Consider the following 6,499-nt stretch of genomic DNA (forward strand, 5'->3'; position numbering starts at 1 on the left):
CATCAAAAAGATTATACACCATGATTAAGTGGGATTCATCCAGGGATGAATCAATAAATGTAATTCACCACATCAATAGACTTAAAGATAAGAATCATATGATCATCTCAATAGATGCAGAAAAAGCATTTGACAAAATATAGCACTGCTTTATGTTAAAAACAAAAAACTAGAAAAACTAGGGATAACAAGAACATATCTCAACATCATAAAGGCTATCTATGCTAAGCCCCAGGCCAACATTATTCTAAATGGGGAAAAATGGAAGGCATTCCCTCTAAAAACTGGAACAAGTCAGGGATGTCCACTTTCACCACTTCTATTTAATATAGTTCTTGAAACACTGGTCAGGGCAATTAAACAGACAAAAGAAATTAAAGGGATGCACAGAGGAAAAGAAGAACTTAAATTGGCACTATTTGCTGATGATATGATTCTATACCTGAAATACCCTAAAAGTCCCACCAGAAAACTTCTAGAACTAGTAAATGAATTCAGAAAAGTAGCAGGTTATAAAATCAACACTCATAAATCAAAGGCATTTCTGTATATCAGTGACAAAACCTCAGAAAGATAAACTCAATGTTTGTTTGATGAACATTTTCATCTGGAAAAATAAGAGACCCAGAATAGCTAAAGCAATCCTTAGCAGGAAGGGTGAAGCAGGTGGCATCACTATATCAGAACTTAAACTATAATACAAAGCAACAGTGACAAAAACAGCATGGTATTGGCACCAAAACAGACTGGTAGACCAATAGTACAGAATAGAGGACACAAAGACAAACACACAAAACTACTTATATTAGACAAAATTGTCAACTACATGCATTGGAGAAAAGATAGCCTCTTCAACAAATGGTGCTGGGAAAAATGAAAATCCATATGCAACAAAATGAGATTAAACCCGCATCTCTCACCATGCACAAAAATCAACTCAAAATGTGTTACATTCCTGGTGACAAAATCACTCAGGGTCACTCCAGGAGAACTGGGCCATGCGAAATAACCACACAAGAGACAAAGATACCTTTTTCTTTGGGGATTCTCTGAGGGCTCCTCTGACCTTAAGGGCCTGCAAAAAGAGAGAGAGAGAACAAGCGTGTGCTGACTCCTTTTATTGAGGAGAAGCCATTTAAATGTGGCAAGGGGTCACGTTTCAAGGGGCTGAGTCTAGCTTCATGATGTCTGCTGTCAGTAGGTTGACTGACATCTAGGAAGGCCACACCGAAAGGCAGAGCAAGAGAAGGGGACACACAAAGGGCATTTCCATGGAAAATTCTATCCCCAAAAGGGCAAGAGGGTAATATCACAAAGGAACAGGTGAGCGTAGTTTGACCCATGGGGCTGCAAGAAGGCATGCACGCCGATGCGTGAAGACACATTTTGCAACATTTTGTGACTTCCAAGATAGGGGCAGTCATCTAGGGCCACTTTGATGTGGCCAGATCACTTGAAAGTGACCAACAGAGCCTCTACGGATCAGAGAAGGAAAATGCTGGTCATGTAACATGACGGCCTCCCACAAAAATGGATCAAGGACTTAGAAGTACAACAAGAGACTCTGCATGCATCTAATAGAAGAAAAAGTAGGCCCTAATCTTCATCACTTGGGATTAGGCCCCAACTTCCTTAATAAGACTCCTGTGGTGCAAGAATTAAAATCAAGAATCAGTAAATGGGATGGACTCAACCTAAAAAGTTTCTTTTCAGCAAAAGAAGCAATCTGTGAGGTGAATAGAGAGCCTACATCTTGGGAGCAAGTCTTTACCCCTCACACATCAGATAGAGCACTAATCTCTAGGGTATATAAAAAACTCAAAAATCTAAGCACCCCCCCCAAAAAAAATAACCCAATCAATAAATGGGCCAAGGACCTGAAGAGACACTTCTCAGAGATGATGTAAAATCAATCAACAAATACATGAAAAAATGTTCATCATCACTAGAAATTAGAGAAATGCAAATCAAAACCATCTAAGATTTCATCTCATGCCAGTCAGGACAGGAGCTATTATGCATACAAACAACAATGAATGTTGTTGAGGTTGTGGGGAAAAAGGTCCATTCATACACTACTGGTGGAACTGCAAATTGGTACAGCCAATATGGAAAGCAGTAGTGAAATTTCTTGGAAAACTGGGAATGAAACCACCATTTGACCGAGCTATCCCTCTACTCGATCTACACCCAAAGAACTTAAAAACAGCATACTACAGGGACACAGCCACATCAATGTTTGTATTGGCACAATTCACAATAGCTAAACTGTGGAACCACCCTAGATTTCCTTCAACAGATGAATGGATAAAATAGATGTGGCATATCTACACAATGGAATATTACTCAGCAATAAAAGAGAATAAAATTATGGCATTTGCAGGTAAATGGATCTAGTTAGAGAAGATAATGCTAAGTGAAGTTATCCATTCCCAAAAAAACAAATGATGAATGTTTTCCTTGATATAAGGAGGCTAATTCATACTGGGATAGGGAGTGGGAACATGGGAGGAATAGACGAACTCTAGATAGGGCAGAGGGGTTGGAGGGGAAGGGAGGGGGCGTGGGATTAGAAATGATGGTGGAATGTGATGTTCAATATTATCCAAAGTACAGGTATGAAGACATGAATTGGTGTGAATATACTATGTATACAATCAGAGATATGAAAAATTGTGCTCGACTTGTGTAATAAGAATTGTAATGCATTCCACTGTCATATATAAAGAAAAAAATTAAAAAAAAAGAAAAAGAAAAAGAAAAAAATAAGATAAAGCTTGTTTTTATTTCAAGGACTGATCTATGTAATCACTGAGGCTACTATGTACCAACACAAGAGGGGAGCTTTATTTTTTGGTCTCTTAATCCTGGGACAGAGACTTGATAATCTTCTCCTTCTTGGCCTGGAGGTGCTCCTCAGGGTGCTTGCATGCCTTCTTGGTCTTAGATACCAGAACTCAGGAGCTTCTTGCAGGCCTCATCTGCCTTCATCTGTGGATGTGTTCCAAGAGGATTTGCTATTCTTGAACACATTCCCCTTTACCTTCAGGTAGAGGCTGTGGTACATGCATGGGTCTTCTTAGATTCACACAATCTTCTCAGCAGCCTCTGCAGAATTTGCATCCTCCTCATCCACATTAACTTCTAGGACATTGGAGCATTAGCTGTATCCTTTCTCTGACCTGTGCCCCTATGCCTGCCCTTCCTGTGAGCCAAGATAGTTTTCCTGCATGGAGCCCGGCAATGGACAGTCACTATCTGAGGATGATCAGTCCATCTTTGATCAGTTTCTGGATCTGATGATGAGAAATGGAATTGGCGATTTCGTTGATCTCATTGGGTTCTAAGTAAACCTTCTTTTGGCCACAGCACAGGACACTGGAGGCCAGCCTCTTCAGAAGTCTGGGCATACTCATGGCTGGGGCTATGGCAGTGAAAGAAAGAACTCCTGCCTCATTATAAACAAAATGTGATGCAAAGCTCTTCTTCCCCAAACTTTTTCACTGCTCACTCTACACTATTTCTTAGGATAATGATTGTTCATTGCAATTACTCTCCATGTGTGTTGTAGTCATCTACTTGCAAGTATTTCAACAGAGCTTTTGAGACCCCGATTCCCTATTTGAGACAGTAGTCACAAACACAGAATCCTGTAATAAAATAAACTTTTGATAATAATATTAAACACTTAACTTGATAAAATGTGAATAAAGTATTTAGTTACTGGAAAATATGAGTCTCACAGTTTGAAGTAAAAGATGCCAGATTAAAATAATATGTCATGTATGATTTCATCTCTACAGTAAAAAAATCTGTGCAATTAGAAGTTACAGTAGTATTTACATTGTGGTCTTATGAAATGTGCAATGACTTCACTTGTGAGTGCTACACAAAAATAATTTTCAGGAGCTGAGGCTGTGGCTCAGCAGTAGAGCGCTTGCCTAGCACATACAAGGCACTGTGTTCTCTCCTCAGCACCATATAAAAATAAAAACAAATAAAAATAAAGATATTGTGTCCAACTACAACTAAGAAAAATATTTTTTAAAAAATTTTCAAACTTGGTATTCCTTTTCCCATTATATAGGGATCTAACTTATGGTTTGATAATTTAAGTATTTATTTTGAAAATGAAAAATACATTATCCACAGATAAATGAGAACATCTTTTAATTAAATTACTGATTTACATCAATTTTGTACTGAGATTAGTCTGTAATGCGAGTTAAATTTTTCTGGTAAGTTTTAAAACTAGTTTTCTTGTCCTTTATAGTAAATATAGTTGTCTCTTCACTTCAGAATAAATAAGATTACAATGTTAAATTCTTCTGTTAAACTTAGAGAAAGGAACTTTAATGTGACAAAATAACCTAAAAAAAATAAAAATAAATACATGAGGCAGATTTATTACTTGCTTATTTGAAACCATTGTATCTAAGTTTATAGTTGCAAGGAATTATCACACATTGCATTGCTAGTCATTCTCTAAACAGCTACTTTTGAATGTGTATTTTTATAAAACTTGAAAATCCTCCACTTCACTGCTCCTCACTGCTTTTTTGACTTCTCAGTTACTTAAACTTCATGTTGAATTAAAGAAGGTATACATCACTAAGTACCTTCTTATACCCTCGGATCTGAATAGAATTAAGTTGGTGTTGTGTTACACTTTGCTTTGAAGCAGACTCAGGAAGGCTGTGCAGCAAAATGATCTTATTCCTAATGTGTTTTGTTACAACTTATGGCAAATTTTCAACTTCTAACTGAACCAAATATCTACATTTTTTTCTCTCAGCTCGTCATTTTGATTTTCTTCAACAAATTATTCCCTTTAATATTCTTATCATAGATTAAGGTGGATTTTTTTAAAGAGGTACTATTGAAATAGTAAACAACAACAATAACAAAACACTACCTTTTCAACTTTGAGGAGTTTATTTAAATGCATAACTAATAGGGAGGTAGCTATGAAACAAAAAAATATAAATCACCTGACTAATCTATATTTTAAAATAAAGACCAATTAAGTTTTGTGTATGTGTAAGTTCTCACCATAAAAGCAACTACAGAAATAGTATTCACTATGACCTTAACCCCACTTCATCTTAAAATTGATAGAAATTTCTAAGTGTATTTATTCATAGTATCTTTGCTTTTCTTATGGTCTCAAAAAAGTCAGGACACAATCAAATAGCTAATGTTTCTGCAAATACTTAGGATAGTAGTAATTGATGAGAAATTCTGCCCTCAAATACCTTTCTAGGTATAAAGGTCTACCCACATCCTCAATAAAGAACTAGTGTGACTTTTGCCAGCAAATGGATAGATTTATGCTAAGTGAAATAAATCAATCCTAAAAAAAATGTCAGAGTCTCTCTAATATATGGATGCTTACACACAACATGGTGTTGCAGAGGGGAAGAATAGCAGTTCAGTGGATTAGACAAAGAGGAATGAGGGGAAAGGAAGGAGAGATGAGAATAGGAAAGGCAATACAATTAATTGTACAAAACTTTCCTATGTTAATATATGAATATAACACCAGTGAAACTCCACATCATGTACAACCAAAAGAATGGTTTTCTAATTAAAATACTATATTCCATATATCTATGACATATCAAAATACATTCTATTGTTATGTATATAAAAAAAACAAAAAAAAGAACTAGTATGTGAAATGATGTAGGAATTTGAAATCCTAATATTTAGTGCAGTAAGTTTCACACCATATGTATAAAAGTATGTGGAGTGGAGCAGTGAGAGAAGGAAGAAGGTGAACACTTATAGACTATTAAAAGCTTTCTGATGTGCTACTCTAAGAAAGTAGATCACTTACTAAAGGAAGTGGGACATTTCCATTGGCTATAAGATTTCTATCAGATAAACAAATGGATTCAATCACTGTTGCTGAGAGATGATCTTATAAAGATTAGAAGTCAGTTCCCTACCAAGGAATCTGCTCACTGGAAGAGTGTTGGTAACTATTCATGTCCTTCTCACTTACATTTTTAGGAAATGGCAACATAATATGATTTGTAGACTAGAATCCTTATAACATCCCTGAACATATATGAGCTTGCAAATAATTATTTATCTTTTTAATATATCTAAATATAATCAAAGCAGCCAAGTCTATAGATTTGTTTAAACTGAAAAGCATATCCAAAAGGCACTCCCAATATGTGATTACATTACTGTCCTCTGCAAACATTCTCTGCCATTGCTATACCATTCTAAGGTTAATCCCCTTTTACATAAAATCCCATGGTTAGCTGAACTAATGCTCTTTCCCAGATAAACTTGGATAAAAGGCCTGTAAATTTTCCAACTACAATAAAGTGGTTGGCTCTGCTGTACCTTACTAAGGATAAACTGCATCAGTCCAACCCTGCGGTGTTTGTAAATTAGCAGTGATAGAAACACAACTTCCAAATTCCAAGGAAAAGCAGCAGAATTTTATTAGGCCCTGTATATTACATTATCACTAAAAATCATC

At 36.1% G+C, this 6,499-nt stretch overlaps 1 pseudogene; it reads right to left on the minus strand.

Annotated features, from left to right (window-relative positions):
* Window positions 1-2,846: 2,846 nt before the first annotated feature.
* On the minus strand, window positions 2,847-3,416 carry LOC113188206 (large ribosomal subunit protein eL19 pseudogene; annotated as a pseudogene).
* Window positions 3,417-6,499: the final 3,083 nt, after the last annotated feature.

The sequence above is a fragment of the Urocitellus parryii genome, chromosome 6, assembly GCF_045843805.1.
Source record: "Urocitellus parryii isolate mUroPar1 chromosome 6, mUroPar1.hap1, whole genome shotgun sequence".
NCBI classification, from domain to species: Eukaryota; Metazoa; Chordata; class Mammalia; order Rodentia; family Sciuridae; genus Urocitellus; species Urocitellus parryii.